The sequence below is a fragment of the Monomorium pharaonis genome, chromosome 2, assembly GCF_013373865.1.
Source record: "Monomorium pharaonis isolate MP-MQ-018 chromosome 2, ASM1337386v2, whole genome shotgun sequence".
NCBI classification, from domain to species: Eukaryota; Metazoa; Arthropoda; class Insecta; order Hymenoptera; family Formicidae; genus Monomorium; species Monomorium pharaonis.
The window spans coordinates 7,877,833-7,902,718 of NC_050468.1; the positions used below are offsets into that span (position 1 = coordinate 7,877,833).

At 40.7% G+C, this 24,886-nt stretch overlaps 1 protein-coding gene and 1 long non-coding RNA gene across 6 annotated transcripts in view; one reads left to right on the forward strand and one right to left on the reverse strand.

The window, feature by feature from the left end:
* Window positions 1-21,359, reverse strand: part of LOC105829559 (protein Shroom) — a 123,758-nt gene extending 102,399 nt beyond the window's left edge. Inside the window, exon 1 of one of the 3 annotated variants that reach the window (XM_028194099.2) lies at window positions 20,296-21,359. The gene's annotated coding sequence lies outside the window, so the exon portion shown is untranslated. The remainder of the gene's footprint in view (window positions 1-20,295) is intronic. The other 2 variants (XM_036282498.1, XM_028194098.2) reach the window with 2 other exon arrangements.
* The window catches only part of LOC118644296, a 218,873-nt gene that overhangs the window by 186,120 nt on the left and 7,867 nt on the right, over window positions 1-24,886 (forward strand). Inside the window, exons 4-5 of one of the 3 annotated variants that reach the window (XR_004962102.1) lie at window positions 2,013-2,135; window positions 3,196-7,247. The exons of 1 other annotated variant lie outside the window; for it this stretch is intronic. This is a non-coding gene — a long non-coding RNA (uncharacterized LOC118644296). Of the gene's footprint in view, window positions 1-2,012; window positions 7,248-24,886 lie in introns of those variants that run through there. One more of the 3 variants, XR_004962101.1, reaches the window with a different exon arrangement.

The window sequence follows — 24,886 nt, forward strand, 5'->3', positions numbered from 1 at the left end:
GCACGTGGTGCAGGCAAACTACGAAGAATTAGCGCAGTTGGATTCGAGCGAGTGAATTCAAGGACGGAAATTCCATCCCGTCCGATCGCTAATAATTGTAGAAAAGGGGGACGTGGAATTTCTCCGCGGATAAGACCCACGAGGAATCAGAGGATTTGTTACGCGCGGACAGAGGCTCGCGTAAGACCCCGCGATAACGCGGGATGATGCCGATGACCCTTAATTTTACGCGCAGCCGTGGTAAATATACGCGATATTTAATACGCGTTACAATAAAACAGTAAACTAGTTCGTTAAACCGTTTGCAAAAATGGCCTGCGCTGCGTAAAGAAACCGAGCGATGCTTTCCATATAATTCGAAAGCAATGACGGCAAGGAATGCCGTCAAGGTCCGCGGATATGTAATCAACTCTCGCGTGTATAACGAAGGATAGAGAAAAGGAGGAGACGTAAACTTCCGAAGGTAGGCGAGGATTCTCTCTTTCTACCGCGCGGCAATCTGTGGGAACTTTCCTTCTCTCTCCCGTTCGCGTTCTCTTTCAACTAGTCGGATTATATCGCTAGAGAGATAACGAATATGACATGGCCTGCGTTCGGCTCCTGGCAACAGGGACACAACACTCGTCGCGTATTAAGATATGGCGAGTCCGTTTAATTTCAGGCAAGTAACAAAAATATGCGAGAACTGCGGGCACGAACGTGATGTTCCTCTTCCCTTTTAGAGAGGATTCCATCCGAAGACCCGGCGACATACGAGATTGCGTGCGCGTTTCGTGAAATTCTTAACAAGGAACCGAAAGGGGAAAGCCGAGATCGCCGCAAGAGCGGCGGCCGGGCAACCAAAAGTGCTGCGTCGTCGTCAGCGATGAGATAACCGGCCGGCAGATTAGAGGTCCTCTTACCATGGTGAATTTATCACCGAGATGCGCGTGCAAAAATGCGCTTTGTCGGCGGCACGAACGCGACGAAACGCCGCCGCCGATGCGCCGCCGCAGCGACCGGCCGTTGTGCGCGGGCAGGTGCTTGCTAGACGTATGAAAATAAAAAGGGAGTTTCATTGAATTTCGATTGATGAGTAATCGAATCCGTACGGCAGATGGTGGGTCGGCTAATGGAACGTCGTTCCGCAAATAGTTAAGATTCGATTCCTTCGTGCACACATCGCTCATCAGACTTTATTATACGTCTCGAATATTTGTATAACATATGGATATTGAAAGAAGCCGATGCATTTTTTTTATTACTTCACGGTCACAAAGACAGGACACATTAATCGATATGATATTCATATTTTTTCATGCTAAATTTGCATGCGAAATTAAATACTTTCACGTTTTATTCGTAAGGAATAACGTGGAGTATTTTGCCTATTTTAATTTCACTCTTCTTTGCAAACAAACACGAAATTAATTTTCATTAAGTATGATTCAAGATAAAAAATGAGTTTAAAAAAAATTCAAGTTTGAATGGTACATAACGAGATATTAAACTTGTACTAAAGTGCTCGATCAACCATAAAAATGGATAAAAGACTGCTATACGAAGCTTGGTTTTCGCATTTCATAGTGTTCAACCTTGGAAGTCGTTCTGCCTACATTCGCTTACGCAATCGTCGAATAACGATCGAGAATCGGCTAAGAGATCTTCGCGCCAGGCATCGCCCTCGCTAAAATTCTTATTGACGAAAAGAGAGAAAGAGGAACGTTAAATTCCATAATACCCTACAATGTCACTAACCTAGATATGGTCGGTCGAGCATTATTGTCACAAAAAATTTGAAAAATACTTAACATTTAATGCGTGATATCTAATTGTTAATGCATAGTAACAAAAATTGTTGCATTTCTTTGATGAAAATACATCAAGGCTGCGAGATAACTTCTGATTTCTGGCGTTGGCACAAAAAGTTAAAGAACAATAAAATATATCTAAGATATGTGTCAATATTTATACAGCAAGTATATCACAACGCTGATACTGTGCGAAGTATGTTTATCTCTGATACATTCCAGCACTCCACGATTCCAACTGCCGGCGGCGTCCTCTCCACGAGTCAGTGAGTAGGAATATCTAGCGACTAGATATTTGAGCAGTGATGCCACGACATTGAACGTCAGAAACCATGCTGGGAACTGGTAGGTGCCAGTCGTTTACTAACTATCGGATGTCGGTTTTGTCAAGCGAGTGTTACCGTCTCTGACGTCATGTAGAGAGAGAGAGAGAGAGACACGAAACCTTTAATGTGAGCACCTTGATGTCGAAAGCGTCAAGAGACACACGTGGTTGTAAAAATATATACATAGTGCTACGAAATGCGCGGACTATTTTATGATAATGAAATATAAATACGATTTATTCAATTTCCCCCTCAACTGCGGTTGTCATGGAGATTGCAACAAAGTATCATTACGAGTGTTAAATGCAGTATGCAACGGCAGTTGAAATGCGAAAGGATCGATCATGTTAGATGACGCAGAGTTTTCTTAAAATGTTGAATAATATTGAATAAACGTATGCTTTGTTTATTTATTTTTCGCAACTATTATTTATAAAGAATTATAACAGTGACTTTGGCATTTCTCTAGTTTCGGTATGTTGTGTAGGCACAAATACTTTTTGTAACTAAAATATTTCAATAATAAGTAGGATTAGACTGATATATATATATGATGAATAACACAAGAAATACGAAGAAACTTTGTTTAATAATATTTTCTTGTCAGTAATTACATACATTTTTCAGTTCTATAAATTATGTACTACTATGGTTGTCGAAAAACCAATTAAAATTAGAACTTATATCTCAAATTAACTTAATTGTCAGATTTAATAAGTGACATGAAAATATTATTAAACACGAAGATTTGCATCGATCGAAAAATGATACTTTTCATTTCTATATAAAATATTCCAACTTGCAATAATAAAATTTTATATCTATTTGAAATATAAATACAAATCTAAAAAATATTTTACAATCTTTATAACATACTTTTGCACTTATACTTATTGTACTATCAAATTAGAAACACTAACAATAAGACTTATAATCATCTCACACGACTTTAACAAAAAATGCAATTGAAGAAATATTTTGATTACATTATAATATGAATGTATAAAAAACTGATCTGAATAATAAGTTGTAATAATCCTTATGTATTTTTTAAATTAATAAAATATTCTTGTTTTCAGTAAATTTGCATTGCACCCAAACCGATTTCTCAATGGACGATCTACCGCGAAAGGCAAATAGAGAGTCGCACGCGAGAACATTCCGCCCGTCGATCGGGTTGACCTAAAGAGTCATCGCTACGTGACATTGTTACTTTTCAAAGGTTATCGTCGCGAATTATCCGCGCGAGTCGGGAGAGCGCGCGAAATCCTCGTCGAGAGCTCGTCATGCCGGAACCATGCTCGATAGTCGGGAGGCACGTTCCCGAGCGTGCGCCCGTCTTTACGGCACTCTGTCGCGCAAGTCGTTAACTGCCTGAGGCCCGCGGGGCCCAGGAAACGCGGGGCTGCCTCCACGATGAGATCTCCACCTCGTGACCCTATGTCATGGAGCGATATTTACGTCGCCGGTAAACGCCGGCGAGCTGAGAATCGTCTCTCGTCACGCTCCGGATGTGTAAAGAGCAAAATGGAGCAAGCATCGACACGACAACGGTGTGTCTTACACGGGAGATGAATATGAGCGATATGCACGTATATTCCTGATGTTGCCACGGACTATACACTGGAAACTAGGACAGTTACTTTTGACAACTTCGAACTCTCTAAAACGGAATCAGTGTATTATTTATTGAAAGGCAGTGAATAATTTGATTTCAGTGCTTATAATTTTGTGATATGTGTACTATCTTTTATTGATAACACAATGATTCTAATAAGAGTCAATAAGACCCCCTCCTCTCTCTTAATCAGTGAATCATCACTGATCACAATTATAAGTATATCACTGCAAATTAATAAGATTTTATTGATTCAGATTTAGAGAGAATTCTAATTTTCAAAGCTTGAAAATTGTCAAAAATAACAGATCTATTGAAAACGTGGATTCCAGGTAAATACACGCTTTGTACGAGTAAGTATACGTGTGTAAAATTCTAAATACTGAAATATATATGTGTATTAAGAAAAAGATTAGAGGGATTTTATACGCAGAAGTCAAGATGGATAGGTAGAATAAATCTTGTGAATCGTTTTCTCAGACAGCAAATTTTCCTGTAATAATTTGACATTTATCTAGACGTATATAAAACTTGCCATTTCGCTTTATTCTATTTATGTATCTCGTAACGTGCAGAAAGTCGTGCACATGACATGCTCGTAAACGTCATCATCAACAAGTTTAATAGTAATATCGCGCAACACATAGCTAATGTATTCCTAAAGATGAGATCGGATTGTCAATCATATGACAATCTCTGTCAAGGAAAAAGCCATTTCTTAAAAGCATTAATTGAAGTTAAAGTAATGAATGTATGAAGCTCGCGAAACAATAATTGAAACTTCAAACAGTTTCTCCTACGTAGAAGTACAAACACCTATTGAAAAATATATGATACTTAATCCCTACATATTTCAGTTATTTAGTTATTAAGTTTTTTGAGAGCTATTTGAACCAATTATTTCTCACGTATCGGGCACAATTTCTATGACGATTATCGTCGTAAGATTTCTCTAATTGAAATCGTGACAATTAAGGATTATAAGCAAAATCGAAGAAAGAATTCTGATAGGATATACGATCGATTTGCATACGCTTATGATCATTCGCCGCTCCTCGTAAACGGGCGAAAACACCATACTTGGAGTGACGGAATCGCATCGGCAGCCATACTTTAAGGACACTTGGATTCGAGTTGAAAACGATATCAACGCACGATCGGCGTCTCTCGACTGAAGTTTATGAACGTGCTCGGGGGGCCGTTGACACCACCGGCCCGATCTAACCCCGGAGGTAAGCGGCATTCGCACCGCGAGAATTCGCATAATTGCTGACGGATGCTAATGCGCCCCGCCGTGTCACGCTGCGCAGGAAGAAAAACCAGATTCGCAAGTTCCACAAGCGTGGCCACGCCGAGGTCCTGGGATTATCGAAGTGGACCTTGGAGATGAGCACGAGAAGTAGTTTAGGCGATACTTCGGGTATCCGATGACTTCTGAAATCATTCGACCTTTTTTTTTTACCACCAACCGCGGATCGTCAACACATGTACGCCTTTGATTATTTATGGTTCTACCTGAATGGTTGAATTCACGACGAATGTCTACAAGGAAGAAATCGTTCAATTAGTATTAATTGTATATTAATGCGCGAGTTGTCGAAACGACTAAATATATCTCTCCAAATGACATCAGCGCAGAAATTGACGTGACTATTCGAATACGATAAATGATTTAACGATAAAACGAAGCGCGATGTGAGTCACAGTTTAAGCGGGATGAAATTAATAATCTTTCTTTATATACTGGACTATTTCATTCTCAGGACATAACGCAGATTTGAGCAATTAATAATTTTGTGCAAACTTCTTAGGTTTAATAATAACATGCAAGATTCTGCGTAATTTATTCCAATTTGCATGGTCATTTGCATGATAGAATACATACTTTATTTATGCATAAATCGAGACTTACAACAGCTGTAATCACACAACGAGATCATTCAAGAGGTTAATTAAAAAATAAAGTAAAGACTGTAAAAACAGAGCAAGGATGCATTTAAAATCCTCTAGTTTGAAATTATGTTATACAATTTGTTATACAATTTCTTTTTATACACACATCTTAGGGAGATATTCGTATAATCGATAAAAGAACGTTTTACATCGACATGTAAAAGATTCCAAGGCATTCTCATATGTATTAATTTGTAAATATTTTATACAGATGACTCAGGTTAAGAAAAAAGGAATAAATAATGCAATCTATGTAATTTCGAACCCAATTTCTCAGACGTTTATTTTCGGATATGTTGCGAAAACATTAATTATTACAAAATATTAAACAGTATTATAAAAATTGCCATCTGAAGATATTTTCTAATTCACATATGTTTCCAAAGTATTATTTTTAATTTTTGTTTAAGAAATATTATCCGAAAACAAATTAATATGCCGGTATTAGATTCTTTTCTACGTTATTTTATATAATTTTTTAATTACAATGCTATATTATTGATTCGACTATTTGCACATAATTTATTCATCGTGAAGTTTTCGTGTAATGTTTCAAGTCAGAAATTTTTATTAACGAGCACAAACTGCAATCTTTCTTGGCATATCAATTTATATGTTTAAACTGTGTAAATATTCACATCATATCGTATAATATAAAGATACCGCATGATTTTCGTCTCTGCGGCCTTGTCCGTGCGATAACACCGGACAAATGTCACTTCTGATGTCGCCGATACGCCGCAATATATAGTATATAATCTTGATGTATCTAATGAATCATTGCATGCATTAAATTGACCACGGTGATACCCTATTTGATATGATGACATTTTGGGTTTTTCCAAGGACCCGGCAATCCAATCACTTATCCGCGCATCTCTACATATTAATCCCTCTGTTTACATATGCACATACGTATTATGTACACGCGAGATATATGTATATTTACCGCACGTACTTCGAGATATAACTTCTTCGAACACGAAACTACAGTCAGGGGTGCACATCGTATACGAATAAAGTATTCAAACGTATTTTACAGAGCCAAGAATATCGTATGTAACAACGACAGGGTTTGAGTATTTGCTCGTGCACCAGTCTGTATATACTGAGAGCGCAGAACTGTCTGGCGAGTTAATCAGCTACGTGTGGATAGGATCTATCTATCCGTATCCGTACAGACATGGAATTACACGCAAGCTCTTACAGTTCTTCGTAAATGCGTCCGGCATATCTCAGTCCCCTTCTTTCTCGTTATGTATCGAGATAAATTGTGGCTTCTGCTTAGCGAGCGAGATGTACCTTTTCTTTGAACATTCGTAGAAACGAGAACATTGGCCGGCTGGAAAATATGGCGTTACGGAATAACGTGAGAAATTTCTATGGAGATATTCACACACAAATCACGGTTTGGCGAATCATTTTTGCATCTATTTTTCTTAGTATTTATCATATCATGGTCTCAGCCAGCAAAAGATACATATTTTGTTTTAATTAGAACAATTTACCCGTTTTATGTCTTTCATTGTACAAGAACTTGCAAAATGTTGACTCAAATTTTGAAAAAAAAAAATTCTAATTTTATATAAAATTCTTACATTTTTCAAGAATTTTATATAAAATTTCAAATAAGATTAGAAAATTTTTTAATAGTTGAAAATAAATTAATTTTATTATACATTATTAATGTTTGTCAATTATACGAAAAAAACATCAGTTGAGTTTTTAATATTAAATTTGCGAAAATATTTTAAAAATATTATATCCTATATGTAAATATAGCATATTATCTGTCCGTAATACAGAAATATATATGTATCAAATACATTTCAAAGACAATTAAACAATCAACTTAGAGATGTCTTCTATTGTCACTCTAACTTTTTAATAAAAACTTATGAGTGTCACAAGTAAATGCAATATTTATGCTAATTAAGTTAATTTGCATTATCAAGAAAAAACTATCAAAGAAATAATCTTGTCACAAAAAGAAATATAGAATTTAAATGTATAAAAGTAAAGTTTCTTAAATATTTTCTTTGCCAATAAAGTCTTACGAAAATTTACGATTTTTATAAAGAATAAAAAATAAAATCAGATTTTGTCAGTTTAAACATTTTGATTTATATTTTATAAATTATACAATTTTCTTTTATATATAATTTCTAACTGTATTATAACTGTCATTTTTCAATAAACTTTTCTTACAATCGATTGACAGGCATAAATTCTTTTGTAAAAGTGGTTATAATTTTCATTTTAATATCAGAGGGTGGAAGCGGAACATTGTTGGTAGAAGACAGCAACCTCGAAAGATACTTTTATATGCGGAATATACAATATACAATGTGTACGTATGCAATTTCGGTGGACTAAATAATGCTTGGGTTGGGTACGATAAACGTACATCAACATTATTATCTCTGTTGTTGCTGTATTTCGTAGCACGCTGTTATTAACGGGTTCTTTGAAAGCCCACCAAGGGACAGGTAAGGCCAGTTGCGACAAGAGCCATCAAGACCCGAAGTGAGAAAATCAAGAGGAAACCTATCGGTTAGGTGTATTATTATAGCGTTTCCTCAGATCGTCATGGTCACCGAGTCGGTCGGTGGGTCGGCCAATCAACCGTCACGATCACGGTGTACAAAAGGAGTTTTCCGTCTCTGAGTTCAAGGTTGGAACCCATTCGATCCTTCGTCGAAAAGAGGCAAAATTTGCTGTAAAAATCGTATCCGAAGATACGGAGTTTGTTAGTTTGCGCTCTCCTCTGCAAGAAAAGGAATCTTCTTTGGGAACCGAATGATCCGTAATAACTGTCTGCGGCCAGCTGTGTTCCCTCGACTTTACGATATCTTTGCCCGAGGATGTTTACCTCGACTCCTCCTCCGTGTGTATGCATGTGCTGGTTCCAGTATATTCCACGTATAAAAATATTCAAATTAACATCTGCCGACACGTGCTATGTAAAAATATATTGCGGACGCGTCTTCTAAAATCGATAACGTTACGAAACCACAGTCGACGAATACGACGCGCGACGGAGGAAACGTTGACGCATAGAAAGGAGCAGGAGAATGTCATACCGTCGGGAAGCATATCATTATGGGTTTGTAATTACTGTTGCGCGTTAGACTGACTTGCCATCTTCGTGAGGCATGAGGCGCATTGTGTCTTACTTTCACTTCCGTCGCGGTTTCTAATAAAATTACCCACCGTGCTATTGCTATATGCCGAAAATCGTTTGCAGCTGCACGATCTGCAAACGATTGCTGTCTCGAGACCGAGGTGGATTTGAAATTATGTTGCCCATTGGTATATCTCATCGCTATTCAATACTTAAGCCCTCAGGTGAAGCTATCGGTCGTGCCTACGTCTTCCGGTTACAAATTAATTCCGGAGCTCGCCCGCGGCCTCAAGGACCTGAACTATTATGACACCTGAAGGCGGCGAAACGCAGATCCCATTAGGGGACACGTGACGCGTAGGTGCCGCACAGTATTAATATATCCCTTCACGAGACTATCCTATACTCGTGCACGCGCATAAGGCTCGCCCTGCTGCGTAAGCGGCGTAAGTCACGTTTCCAACCTGCTCCAAAACGCCAATTACAACGTGATTCACATCAGCGCTCATCGCTTTACCCCGCCCGTTTTCTTCTCCTTTCCCGGCCCGGTTAATTAAATGAATAAACGGACACTCACGGAACACTACGATTACGACCCGTGTAAAATTTATTGCGGCGTTAGGGAGGGTGAAACAAAATCCGGCGCGCCGCGCCGCTCTCTGCGCTCGTGCCGTCCGCTCGACGCTACGAGCGATCTTCGGTACACAAATTCCCCGTAATTTGCGGTTCTCCGATCATATTTTCCTCACAATGTACGCTTGAAGAGACCTTGTAATGAGCGGAATGAACCCCCATAATGCCGCGCATAATGCCCGGATCACAGAAAGCAGCGACGTGTCTCAAGGCGGCATTATTTGCAAATAGCAACGCGGGGAACGAGACTCATCCCAGATGCGTAGCTCTTTTCCATGATTCTTCTCCTTTCCTTTTTTATTTTATATACGCCTCTTCGGTCGGCATACGCGAGGATAGTCTTGCGCGCCACGTATATCGCGACAATGTAGATATTCCGCAAAGCGACATTAGCATTCCAAATGTCAACGCCGATACGCCGAGTGCGTGCATATACGCGACGATGTTGCTGTCGAAGGTAAGCCGTACGTATCGGAAGAAAGTTTACGAGCGCGTCGTGGAGGCGTAGATATAATGCACCGCGAATTGTGCCTGTGAAACTGTGACAGTGCTAAATGGTTTTAAGCGCGCTAACAACATGTTGGCTCGATTTTGCCGTTCACCAATCGAACCGTACCCTTCCACACGGGAGACAGTCTTGTGTGACGGCCTTAACTATCTACTTACGATCGTATTACGTCAATTACGTTTGGAAACTTCGGAGAGACTACGAAATGTATCGCGGAGCGAATCAGTGATGGTGTTGCGACGATGAGCCATTTTAAGTCAAATAATAAATCAAATGACATCGTGTCGTATTATCGAGATACAAAATCTACTTTCAAATTACATTATTCTCTAGATTGGAATCAATGTATTATTCGCTGATTGATTGATAGTTGCAAGTGTAGTACCGAAATCAATAAAATTTCACTGATTCCAATTTGAAGAATACACGCAATTTGCATTTATAATAATATATATTTTATTTAACTCTAGAATCGCACGGACACGGTAGGACTAAATTATTTTATTTTCTTTAAATAAGACGTTCCAAGATGATGACTCGATTCGTTGAATGGAATAAAAGTGTCTTTACGTAGAAGTGCAGAATGCTTGCTGATAGGCGTCGAGGTGATTCATACTTGCTTAGTGGACAATGACAAACTCGCTAAGGGATGTTAATTAAATTACAACACAGTTGAACAAGCTCGTACATTGCACCGTCACGATAACACGAAGCATCAAAACAAGTTTGTGCGAGATAGCTGAATCCTATTACAGCAATCCTCGAGACAACGTGAAAAAAATTTTAGAATCCTAGATTTGCTTGACAGAGACTCTATACTTCGATCATATTTTATATAACAAAACGTAAAATTATTGATATCTTAATTATATATTTCTTTAAAACAATACGTACATAATTTTAACATAAGCTCAAGCGACAAATTTCTTCTCAATAGAAAAATGATGCGAGGGTTGTTAAGCATTATAATTATAATTATAATTATAATTGTAATTATAATTATAGTGTTTAACAACCCTCGCATCATTATTCTATTGAGATTATAATTATAATTATTCTTTTCATATTATCAATTATATATACTGTTCTAAATTTTTAAAATCGAAGCGTTTCGCTCTTGTCCGTCGAAATTATTCGTAAAATTAAATAGAAGAGTCGCAAAACGCTTTCCCTGGAAATCGAGACCGCCGGGGTGTTCCATCGTGCCAGAAATACCGGTTACCAGTGAGTGCAAGTCTGCAAAAAGTTATCGAAGAAACGCAAAGTGCACGCAAAGGTGCGATATGAAAAAAACAAAAAGTGTCGTATACCTCGAGACATTCTCCAACATTCTTGCTCGTCGTATTCCTGGCGTCGATATGATTTTCCCGTTTACGACGGCGTAAAATAAAACCGCGTGTCCGCGTCTCCGTTCGTCCATCTGCGTCCGCGTCTCTCACGTCGCCTATATGCAATGGAATGCAGTTATATCGCGTCCCAGTCGACTCGAAAGCGCGACGATCGAGCGGCGCGATGTCGGATAAAGCGTTCCACGTCGGATATCGGCGAGAGGCGTATATTCGTGGCACATAACTCGACCGGGTCTCGCCGCGGTTTCGCATTCAGATATGAAAAAACGAGAGCGTGAGTAGGAACGTCGACGGAATCGTGTTAGATGCAACACCGTGAAATCAGCTCTCGATTATACGTGGAAGAAGCGCTCGGCTTGAGTCTCTACACTTTAACAGTTTTTTTTTTTTTTTTTTTTTTCCCGGGACGCCTCGACCCGGTTACGTCAGGTGAGGACGAGCACACTTGACGGATGCTACCGTGTACATTATCCTGCGAGGAGGTACCGTTGTACCTCGCTGATATTAGCGGAATAATACGCTGACGCAGACACGTGGCATTAACAGAGTGTTGATGCTTTTTTAAACCGGCAAACGTAGACTGTTAGCGGATTCATTAAGATGAAAGCTGAATTCCCTGAACTTTCATCGGCATTATAAATTTCTACAAAAACAAGGTAGAGAATGGAATTTTTTTAAATGCATGTACATATAATAAATTATAAATTCTCTTCGGAGAGTTGTTGTAAATGTGACGAAGTGTTTAAAGCATGGAATTAATACCAAAGTAAGGGGAAAGTTGCAGAGACTTTTGTATTTATATAAACTACTTGAATTCACATTGATATGGATTCACGTGATGCAAAGTCACTCCTCCTTTACGAGGAACATTTGATTTCAACCGGTTTTAACATTCGATTCTTTTTACGACCTTATCCGCGTATTGTGCTCAAAATGTAAAGGTAGTTAACGCGAACCGCAGCGATTTCGAACGTCATAAATGTCGCAGATTATCATAATCGTAAATCGCATTGAACGAGTAACGCGTACGTTCGTGCAGCAATAATCGGCCAACAATGTTTGACATTGAGATCGAAATACGAACGAACGTCCCAGCCGCTCTGCGTTCACGCGGCCGGCATTTATTTACGCTACTCTCGATCCTAAATCAACAATCGTCGAATACTCGCGGCGCAACGATGCAACAATACCTGCTCCACGCGGGCGTTAGGACGCGGCATGTGGAGATATTTCTCATGGGTGTTTCGTCACTTGTGATGGCGGGCGTGAATTGGAGGCCGCAACCCTTCGAGGAAAGTGCTTTCTTTCATTAGAATCACAATGCGAGACGAGATCCAGCGCAAACAAACGGGACCCCACCAAAAAGAAGAAGAAGAAAAAAAAAAGAAAAATTAGATCCGTTTATATAACGAATTCTAATGGATTATTGTGGCGGCCGTATTGTAACGACGTAGCCTTAATGCCTTTACGGTACATCGTGGCATAATGAGACCCGGTAATAAAGCAGCTGAATATAGTGCGTCGCTCTCCAAGTAGTTTTCCCAGCCTATTGTGCTGGCGTATCAAGCTCCGGTCGCGCGACGTTTAACCTGATATTTGAGAAACCGTTTGCAGTGCAGTTTTGCGCAGCTTTGCGCAATTCCAACTCGGAAAAGCATTCGGGGAAAACTTTGCCGTTCTATCATACGGGTCGATTCCACCGTTTTATTGGTGCTATCATTCACGGCGATAAGATCGGTAAACTAGCGTAGATAAATGCCGTATCTTACGATAATGCATCAACAATCGTAAACATGCAAACAAAAACTTGGCGTTCTGCGAGACGAATGCGTTTCTTGTCGATCCCCGTAATTAACATTCGCGACTAGCGGCGTCGCTAACGATTGAAACGGAGAGCAAAATGCGGAACGAGTCGGTCGTAAGATATCCGAATGAGGATCAATGCGAAAACAGCTGTTCGATTATTATTGTTCTTTGAGGCCTTCGACGAAAGCTAGTTCTCAATGAGTCTAACAACAGTGTAATTGAGCGCATCTGCGAGTCGCATGCTCCGTCAATTACTAATTAGGGTAATAATGAGACGATACTTGAATTGAATACGGGAATCGGCGTAGCGGTCTCCACGCATCATCGATCAGTGATGAAATGATCGAAATCTTGTAATGAGAGAAAGAGACAGAGAGAGAGAGAGAGAGAGAGAGAGAGAGAGAGAGAGAAATAAAGCAAAATGGTTACACGCTGCATAGTCTGAGGAGGCGAGAGATATAGTTTGAAGACACATGGCAGAGAGAAATTCAAGGAAAACGTAAAACGCCTGGTCGCATTGTTTTGTTGTTGTGTTTATCGAAGATGTATGGCTACGAGTTCTCAATTAATTAGTGCGCGCAGGGTTATTGTGTTGATTAAAAGCGTGCTTGTCTTAACTGTCAAAGCGACGTGACTCTGCTGTGAATAAATAGCGCTTTATCATCCCGGAGAAACCGTTATCTTGAGAGGAGAGTACGGAACTTTGTTACGCAATGGGCAATAACGCGGGATTAATTAATAGAAGGCTGCACGTTTACAGACGCTTCTTCGGGGGGGATACATCATTAATCCGGTCTCTTCGAAGAAATGTAAAAAGAAAATATTTAAATAAATGCGGAAACAAAGACGAGCGCGATGTCGCGAGATAAGAGATGAGATCGTAAATAATTTCGCAAGAGTGTAAATCGCATGCGTTGACGAGGCTGTTGGATTTTCGCGTCTCGCGATAACGTCAAGTACCTACATTCTTTTATGCAGATTCGTTTGAATCGACCAAGGAAAAGGACATGATACATAGGATCAACTAACATAATGTTTGGGCTCTCTAATACATGGCTTTATTTCAGTCAAGGACTATTAGCTTTTTACGAGATCACCGCAACTGATAGCTTGATTTTCTGCAATGACACCAGTTGGGCTTGCTGAACCGAGGAACGAAAGAAAGGAACCGGACTCAACTCTAAATATAGTGAGCACGTGCGTTATCAAACTTTATTATTAATCTACCGCGTGAAAATTATGCCGATAAAATAATGCATATGAATGTCGCTCGAGGTATAAAAATAGCGTCGCAAAAAAAAAACTTGGTATCCGTTTCGTGTGTCGTACTACAACGTAATATAAACTATACTATAATAAAGGTTGACTGGTTTTTGAGGTCAACCATCTATTTCTAAACGATTTATGAGTAACATGATATTTAAAATCTCAACCGGAACGTATTAGATGCTCCGAATATGTTTGCTTTTTCCTGAATACAGAAATTCAATTTGTATATACACGCAATTTACATTGCGAAATTATGTGCTTCTACCAGTTGCGATTAACTCACAAAAATTTGACGATCTTAAAACATTAAGAAGTAGATTGACTTTATAATTAAATCTCTTCTAGCAGATTTTTTAATGATCAAAGTTCAACGAAGTTTGCAGAAGCAAATAATTTATCATGATCTGAGTCATGTTAGTATAATATCTCATTAAATAGAAATACATATTTGGATATTCGAATTAGAGTAGAAAAAAATGTACTCCGTCGTTCAGGAGTATTGAAATTCAAGAGATAAATCCCATGTCTTCTTACAGCATTTTTATTAATTGTCGCTTGTCCAATTAAACGGACAGAATGTCAAATGTCATCCTCTGCCGCACGAACAAACTCTCATTTGAAAACTGGAACTTATGTTGCAATCGGAAACGCTGCACGACAAGAGCGTGGCCGCTCGCGCCCGGAACGATAATTTTCCAGCGATCGTTCACGGTTCGCGAGTGTACCGACCGTAATGACCGCTCTGTTCTCCGTGGCGTGTCATCGACATTTGCAGAATCGCTCATTGTCACAAATGACTTGAGTGCTGCGGCACGCATCGCGGTCGCGAAAGGCCACACGCGCGCGCGCGCGCGGGTTTATAAAATCTCCGGTCGTGATCGAGCGTTGCTTATTATTAGTGCGTCGCGAACCATGTAGTTTAAACTGGTCCTGAGCTGCGCGGACCATCGACATGACAACAATCGTTCACTTTCACGCGACAAATATGGTGGTCCTGTTTGCATGTTATGCAACATCCATTTCGACGACTAGTAATAAGAACGAAGCACAGTAATCTGCAACGTGATACTAGATCGAACTGCTTCTTATCTTATGAAATATGAATTTTATGTATATCGTTAGTGTCACGTCGCATTTTCCGAATAATTATGAGAAACTCGAGAATTGCGCTGTAACCAGAAGAAAGTTACACGCAGAACACTGAGATTAACCTCAACAGATGTTAACATAAATGTGTCAGACGATGGAAAATGCCCGTTCCCAGTAATCTTTTAACAGAAAATTACTTGGAAATAGATAAAATTACGTAGGACAGGTCCTACGAACGAAAGTCTTATTTTGCAACTCTCTCTCATCTTGGTCGTCGCGCCGTACGGTAAAATATGGATTAGAACGGCAGGGATCGCGTGTTCACATTCCGAAACAGATAAATGATCGGATTAGTGAGGTATCAGGTAGCCGGTCGATTGGAGATCGAAGACGGTCAGATGAACGTTATTTGGCACAATATTCGATGCTATTGATCTACCTGGAATTACTGGGGCTGTGCTCCGGAATTATACGGTGTAGCTAAAGCGCAATGAAAAGAGGAAAACTCTAGAGGGTCTACTTCCGTGCATGTAATAAATACACCGCGGATTCCCCGCCTGATCATCATACGAAAGAAAGGCTTTGCTCCTGAAATAGCAATTGCGATCTGGTAATAACGCCTTTCCAACATTTACCCCTCCCGATTGCTTATTACTGCCGCGAGGTGCGCGCGTTTCTCCGAGGATTTACATGCGTTCGATTTACAATGTTTAAAGGCGCGCGCGCGCGCGGCCGATATCCCGCGGCATTAAGTATGCCGCTTCCACGTTCTTCCCTTGCGCTCTTCCGCTTCTTGAACTCCATGCCATGCTCAATCCCCGTTTAACCTCCCTTCCCCTTGTCGATTTCCAAGATTATGGGCCAATCGACGATTATACCCGCTCTGGAAGCTCGCAATTTCAATGTCTATTGCCTGCCAACAGGAATATTAAGGCAAAATAGATTATCCCGGACCCTGGCCCCCTTTCCGCTTTATTATTCCTTCTCTTCATTTTTTTTCTCTTTCGTGATACGAAGGACATCCCGTTGCAATGTCCACCGGTATACCGCTATAGTAGTACGCACTAAATGCAGTATGATGGTCAGATGCGATGAGAAAAATATTCGAGATGCGCCATGATAAACGGTTTAGACAGCCATTCGCTACTCTTAAATGCATAATGCCTACCGAATCGATTTAATGTGATGCTTTTTGCCCTTACCCTTCGTAATATGGCGAATGAACGTTATTGAATACCTAATTGATGCATTATGTCGTCTGGGGTGGTCGTTGGCAGATACTAAACGAAATTTCCATATATGAATCCTCAATTAAAAAATGTTATAAAAATTGTTAAAATATATGTATACAATTCGTTGTTAAGCCGAAAGAATGTCGCATGTGACCAAAAATCATTAATACGAATCAATCTATTCACAATTGGTTGTCATTTTTCAAAGTAACGATCTTCTCAGTTGGAGCAGAGTCTATGTTATCATCGGGATAGATCACGTCATTCCGCATGATCGACCTGGAAAGCGACTACTGATCTTCACAAGGGAAATGGAATGTGTTCCAACCCAAGTAGTTATTCTATCTAATAATCAAAGAGATATGCAACTAGGAGAGCTGAAAGCCTACATTCGTTAAACGCGAATGAGCACGGCAAGTTCACATAATTTGAGGAGCCTCCCGCGGAACGTTCTTGAGCAACACACGCGTGATTTCAAGGCAATTTCAAGCATTTCACCTACGTTCGTTTCGTACATTTCCTCTCACCTCTTTATCCTTCTCCATTTCACATGATGTCGAAATCTTTAAATCTCGTAAGATTATCTGACCGTTAGAAATCGTTGACTACATGGTCGTGTGGTTATTTTTAAACTCTTACGAACTCCGTTTTATTGAAAGAAAAACAAATAAATCCTGCCGAAACCGACTTTTTGCAAACAATGTAAGCGGAAAACCTTTTTCCCTTTAAAGAAAACAAATCAGGTTTAGTTAAGCCGGCTAAGCAGGTATAAGATACTCAAGAAAAAACTCGTACAATATCATAAATCTTTGATCCTATCTTTTTTACTTTAAAAGTTAAGTTTATCATAATAACCAATTAGTTTGTGGCGAGGCGCTAATAAATGAATTGCTATTTTTGCCAACACTCTTTGAAAATCATCTCTCATAGGAAATAAAGTATTAAAATTTAATTTAAATGTAAAAGTAATAATAGTTTTATCAATTATTGCTCTCCTTTACTATAAAATTGATATCAACTTAATTAATATTACTGTTAGTTATTTTATTGTGTAATTTTCCGGCATTATACATAAACCCACGTACGTTACTTCATCGTTCTAAGGTTAATAGTTCCAATGCGCCATTACGTAATAGTAATGTGCCCATGGTCAAAGGGCACAATGCCTCGTATATAGCAACTTTCACTGCAGCCCCTTTAGGAGAGATCACGACCGCGATCGAAGCATTTAATGATGGTATTTTAATAAACGTTACATTTAGAGGTCTGTTCGGGTATGTTTGGTATGCGTCGGAACGGCCAGTCATAATTATTACAGGTAGCTACCCACATCAATATCTGACACGTCAGACAATCTATACGACAAAAGTCTAAAAAGTAGTTGCATAAAGCAGTGCTTCCTCCCTATTCACAAGAGGGACCTCCTATTGTGTCCATGAATACTCACATAAAAAGCAAATTTGCACTTTTTCGTGTCGGTTTTGTAAAAATTTTTCATGCGTCGTTAAAAAATCAATAAAGTATCGCTTATCGAAGCCAAACTACATTGCCCGACAGGTCTTCTACCAGACGTACAAACACTTTCGTTGGCAATTGCGCAATTACTTCTATAATTATCAACCGTCGTGTAAATACCAATGACTGGCTAAGAATGTATCGACAGTGACACTTCTATTCTTGTGTAAAATTTTATAACCGTTGTATCAATATGAGCTTCATAAAACTCAATATTTTCATCGTTCTTTCTAAATTTGTATTTCTTAATTCTACAGAATATAAATATTTTTAATAGTTATACATTTTTAATATAATTTAGTGTTAAACTTTTTAATATTTAATCAATACACATATATGTACCTTTTATTAATTGTACATTCACTATGTGTATTCTATAATTTAAATTATTCGTAATATGAATATCCCGTTACTAGTACGTCGATTCAGAGATTAATTTAATTAATCTTTTTTCGCTCCAATTCGCTATAGAGTGGACTTGTAAACCTAAATAACGAAATTATCTCAAATTTTAGAGTAGTTTTGGAATCACTAATATAAAACAATGAAAACTTGTATTGTTATATTTTATCAACAAAAATTATACCATCGTATTTCTTTCATATGCTTAATTAATATTTCCAATCTAATCCTTTTTTTTTAATTTAAAAAAATTATAATTAATCTCTCCTTCTTCTTTGAGTTATGAAAACGTATACCTAGAACCAAAGTTTTATCTTAAGAATTAAAAACGTACGTCTTAATTTTAGAATTAGCATATAATGGGTAATACCTCTCCTATCCGATCACACATTCGCCAAGATCGACTATCTATCCGCGCAACTACTTTCACACAATTATATTCGCACGTTGTATTAACACACGCAATTTAATCCCAGCTGCTACAGCGAGCGCACCTATTCGGGGAGAATTTAATAAATCCGCTCTCGCGCCCCGATTCGCGCGGCCGCGCGGCATCGCGCGTTGATATCACGCTTATCCACGCCGTTCGCCGCGCTGAAGAAGCGCAACCTACGAACGCGCCACGGAAAAGGTCAAGGCACCAGCCTTGGTATCAACCTGGTGTCAAGGCCAACGTGCGCGCGCAAACAACGCGCTGGCGTGTATATTATTAAAAAAAAAAAAAAAAATCGACGCACGACTCGAGAGGAAACCCTGGAGAGTCGACAACCTACTCGGCGAAGTGGCGGCTTGTTGATTATACCTGCGAATGCAAACTCACCTTCTTCGGCTCGATCGTCTCCTTTGGAAGAAAGTTAAGCGGCTATAAACGAAACAATGGACCCGACCGGAAAATCGGTTCAACGCACCGGACGGCCAGTGCCGAGGAAGATTCCTTGGGAATGTCGAGGCTCGCCATTAATGGCGATCCGATACATTACCTTCCACGCGAGAACGTGCACGCTACACGGCGCCGCTTTCCCGTTCGGGATTCGCGATCCCAAGCATCGACAATCATATACCAATGATTTTCGGGACCGTGGCCGTGGGTATCTCGCGTGGCGAACGAGAATACGCGAACCAGAGATCCGGTAGGGATCACTATCTGGAATTTGCTCAGGTAGAAGAACGATTTCTTCACGCTGCCCCATTTCCCTCTCGCGAAAGGAGGAGCGACATGAACCGAAAACCGAGACCGTTAGGCGTTTCCGACGACTGTTCTTTCGGACCAGATGCAAGCCGCGCCGAATTCTGATCATCCGAACGCAGAGATTTATACACAATTTTTGCTGCGCGTACAGGCACACATGGAAATTAACTTAATTAATTGAAGCGTAAAACACGGAACAGACGGGACCAGGTAATCGCGTTATGCAACGATCGTGTCTTAAGCACGTGGTATCGGTCGCTTTCTAGAAAAAACATGGTGAGGGAGCCCGTAGCAGTGGGCAGGTGCGAATACGCATTTGCGAGCAGCGGGCTTCCCTAAGGTATCGCCTAGAAACCCTTGCAATTAAAGACGGCCGAGCCCTCGCCGCCACCTGGCGCGAGACGCGCAGGTGTCGGCGAGAGAGAGAGAAAGAGAGAGACAGAGAGAGAAGCGAAGAGACATAGAAGCTGATATATTGTGGCTGGTCCCCACCTGTTGATGCACGAAGACGGCTGCAGCTCCGCTCCGCTCCGTCGTTGCTATGCCACTACTGTCGCAGGGAAAGGCCCGTGCAATGCTCGCAGGTCGATCGCGGCGTCCTTAAGATCCCGAGGAGGACGACAATGACGATGGATGAATAGAGGCGCGGGAGAGAAACGATGGAAGCAGCAATACACCCACTGTACATTAACACTACGTCACTAGCCGAAGAACGTTGGCTCTCTTCTCGAAACCACGCGTGAGAAAAAAATGGTTTTTTCCTTCCCTTCTCGTTTCTTTCGCTTTCTTTCGCGAACAGATGCCGGAGCAGCGATTCACCATGTAAAGCCGTCGACCGGTACGTTATCAGTCCACGTACGGGCGTCTCGCGACGACGTTGACGCAGACACCGTCATTTCTATCGGCGCGTTCGTAATAAAAGACACGGCCCGCGATCCATTCCGCGCGAGCGCCGTTGCACGACTGTTGCCGATGTTAGCCGACCGCGGTGCCGCGCGGGTTGACCGAGAGCGGCCGACGGCGGCCGAAGAGCTCCGTACGAAACCGAGCGCGGCCGATTCGACTGGATGGAATGTGCGGCGGAAACCAGCCGGGATCGGAATCGGGATCGGGTGCTCCGCCGCCGGTGCTCCGCCGCGCCGGTTCGAAGGCAATCCAAGGCAAACGACCGCACTGCCCGCTCTTCGTTCCTCCACGCCGTAGAGACCCTTAAGACTGCTATAATCTATGTCTATTATCCCTCTTCTCCGTTCGCTTCTCGGCCACGTTATCCCGTCCGTACTTTGCGATACGTGGCGCGCTAAATTCGCGCCGATTCAAATCGAAGTTTAATCGAGCATCGATCTTGGATATAGCCTTTCCTAGGTTTACAAATCAGCGATTAGGAATTCAATTAATAGATAGACATGTGCGTCGTATTGAATTCTTGCGTCAGAATTTAATTAAAGAGACTATCACGACATTAAGAATGACGACCAGAATTAATTTCTATAAATCAAGATTTGCTACGAAGTTGTAAATGTGGTGTAAAAGAGAATAATTTTTGCGTTGTATGAAACACTCACATGTGTGAAAAATTGACAAAAAAAAAGAAACATACAACGAATTTTGATCTGCCGCACACAAGATAATATTTTTCTTCGTGGAATTAGCATCAATCACAACAAAATCCGCAAAAATGAGTAACATATTGTGAATGATTCACAACGTTTCTAGACATCAGGATACATTATTTAATTACCAAAGGATGTCTCTAGCTACTAAATAATGTGTAATTAAACCGCGTATCAAATATTTCGTAATATGATTGCATTATACGTCATTTCCTGCACAAAAAAAAGTAATATAGCCAATAACATATGTAATTGCGGGCTGCCAACTACAGATAATACTTAATACAATATTTGCTCTTAATACAAGTACAATGTTGATACTGCAATAGCACATATTATTGTATTGAGTATATCTGTAGTTGGCAGCGCGCAACTACATATCTTATTGGATATACTACATTTTCTTTTATCGTGTACAGATAAAATTTCAAATAATGAGACTTTCTAGAGTAAATATTAAGCAACTGTCGCGCGAGTGACAAAAAATGTTGCACTTTTTAAATCACAAGGAATAATAAAACAGTAAATGCATTGCAATTTTCTAACAATAATTATATCAAGAATATTTGTTGATCTTCTTATATTTCAAGTTTATCAACATAATGTTTGAGAAGAAAGCTTATATTATGCTTAACGATAACTGATTATCGTTTCGGCAAAAATTTATGTGGATGCTTATCTATTGCCACACAGCGTCGAACGCGCGCGTGTTCCTCTTCGTAAAAATTACTCGGGGTTCTTACAGCACGCGACGCCCACGCAGATATCGCCTCGTAAAGTCCTACTAAAATATCGTATTGGTTTACACTTATTACACGCTTATGTAGTACTTACATAATTTCACATTTATGCGTAACGCTGAAATGCGTCGCCGTGCAGGATAAACGTTCGCAGCATCCTTGCGCAATGGTCCACGGAGAGCGCGATCACAATGGGATTATTTACAATCGTGGATCGGGAATAATTTTCGCGGGGCGCATAAAGTACCAGTTAATGCGGCCCGACCTTTCTGGGCGCGGATGCAATATCGAAAATGAAAACGCCGAGGGAAGGAGGAGAGAGAGAGAGAGAGAGAGAGAGAGAGAGAGAGAGAGAGAGAGAGAGAGAGAGAGAGAGAGAGAGAGAAGAAGAGGAAAAAGAAGAGCAACGGGCAAGCCGAGGCGAGGCGTCCGGCGTGCGAGAAGTCGCGACAATATCCCTGAGGAAATTCTCGGTCGTCGAGGCACTCAAGGCGCCCGGTATCTTCTTGCTCTTGTTCGCGGCCAGTTCGAAAGAAACGAGATGTTGCCTCGTAAGTTAGATCGTACGGGCACGAATGCACATACCCAGCATTGGTGTGTGCACCGTGAGCCGGATTGCACCGACCAACGTCTTGCCGACCATCTGCCGGTTGTGGCCAAGGACGTCGAGTCCTTCGATGCTGTTGACCCGGAGAGGTGAGGTCGATTCAATTAAAGGCACAATTAAAGCATTCCCGCCGAATGTTTGATAACACCGCCCGCAACGGCGAGCACGCTCGAGCGGAAACGCGCCGCTGAAACGCCATTGTTCGACAGCGAGACTGTATTAGCTGCTTTTACAGCGTCGAAAGTTGTACATGCACATTATAAATATTCACGGGTACGCAATTTACGTGACGTATCCACATATTCATTTGGGTATATAAGCACGCAAGAATTTACACGGAGGTTTCGTGTTTCGACCTAAAATCCGTGCTACCTCGCTGCGCGCTCTCCGATACGTGAGCGGTGACCGCAGTCTCTCGAATACGCCGACGTGTTCCAATTAGAGACTCGGCGACGAAAGAGAACGACGGGAACGACGACATGGTTTCCTCGTTAATCACGATGATTACGCCATTTTTGTGCGTGCGATCAGTCCCGAAAGAAACCGTTGTGTCGCGATAACTGGTTTAAGAAAGGGCAGATCGCCCGACCTTCTTCGTGAGCGGTACCGATGGAATTTTTCGAAAAATTAGTTCCGCCCGACGGACAAGACGGCGAGTTTTGCAAATGGCAATCTCAATAGATCTCCGTTCTCGGCGTTCAGGAGAAATCGAGAGCAATGCTCTGCCAAAGTGGTCTTCAAAAACGGGAGATCAGTTTGTCACGATTAGAATATCTAATGCATCACTCGTCGAATTCCTTTAGTTAGCGGTTGAGACAGCAACGGACCGTGAGCTCTTGAAAAGTGCAGACAAGATAGAAAAAGAGGATGGAGGACAAATCGCGCGCGATACGGAGCACGTGTAGACCGAGAGCCACTGATTGCGAGAGACACGCAACAATCGCTGCAATTGACCGCGTAATAGAAACGCGTTATGGCTGCGGCAGGGAGCCGGTAGGATACCGGTCGACCTTGAGAATGAACATGATTCCTTAACGTGCGTTTTCCCTTTTATGGAAGGGTTCCGCGTTCGCGTAATTGCCGCGTTACGCTCGACTTTTGCGAAATTCGTCAGCGATCGGACAGGGTACCCGGCACCGGTCAGCAGGAATCACCTGTCGATTCTTGTGACCACGACGACTCGCATCTCGTAAAGAGCGAGTTATTTCTAGATTGCAATTTATTGTTTAGCTTTTGTCACGTATTTTAGACAAAGCGTTAAATTAATTACGAAATAAGATTCAGATCGTTATTTTCGTCTTACCACTTTCAAACATTTAATTATCTGCGACCGCTCACGATCTACATAAATTGAAAGTATCAATCATTCGCTAAACGTCCGTCATTCGCTAGTCTGCGAGGTTTCAAATTGTATCACGCGAATGCATTGTATTGTCGAGAAATCGGCATTAATGCGGAAAACTTCCCTTGAGCTAATTCGGAGAGAGTAAAACATCGTGAGATCGACAGATTGACTTTGGGAAAGGGCATGTGAGAAGTCCGACCGCCCGGATCCATTGGGCTTAGATACCTCTAATTTTTTTTTTTATGGTAACCACATGAGAAAGTCCATACCGTAGTAGGGCCGTGTAACAACCGGGGTATATGCTAAGCACATGCAAATGTACCCGATCTGCATAATTCGCCAGAAGATTTCTCTTTGTTTTGCACGGTTTCGCCGTGGACCAGCCACTTGGTTTACGCGATACTGATCGAGGTGTCGTTGTTTATTGTTGGAGGTATTGAACCCTGACACTTAGCGTTTTGATAAAACGAATGAAATGGAGAGAAAAAATAATTTTCGCAGTAATAAGGAATTTGCTGCAGATATCAAGTAATATTTAAAAAAAACATTCGACATTCGTTGAATCTACTTTTTTTGCAAAAAATTACTAAATGTATAAAATTTTATATTATAAAAATACATAACGGTATTTATTAATAACTTAAAATAAATTTTTTAAGGCTATACACGTACAAAGAGAGTACAGAAAAAATTGATCAAAGCAAACCCTATTTACCTTAATAACAGTTAATAAAAAAATACACAAGATAGAGGAAAAAAGGCAAAAAAGAAGAATGTT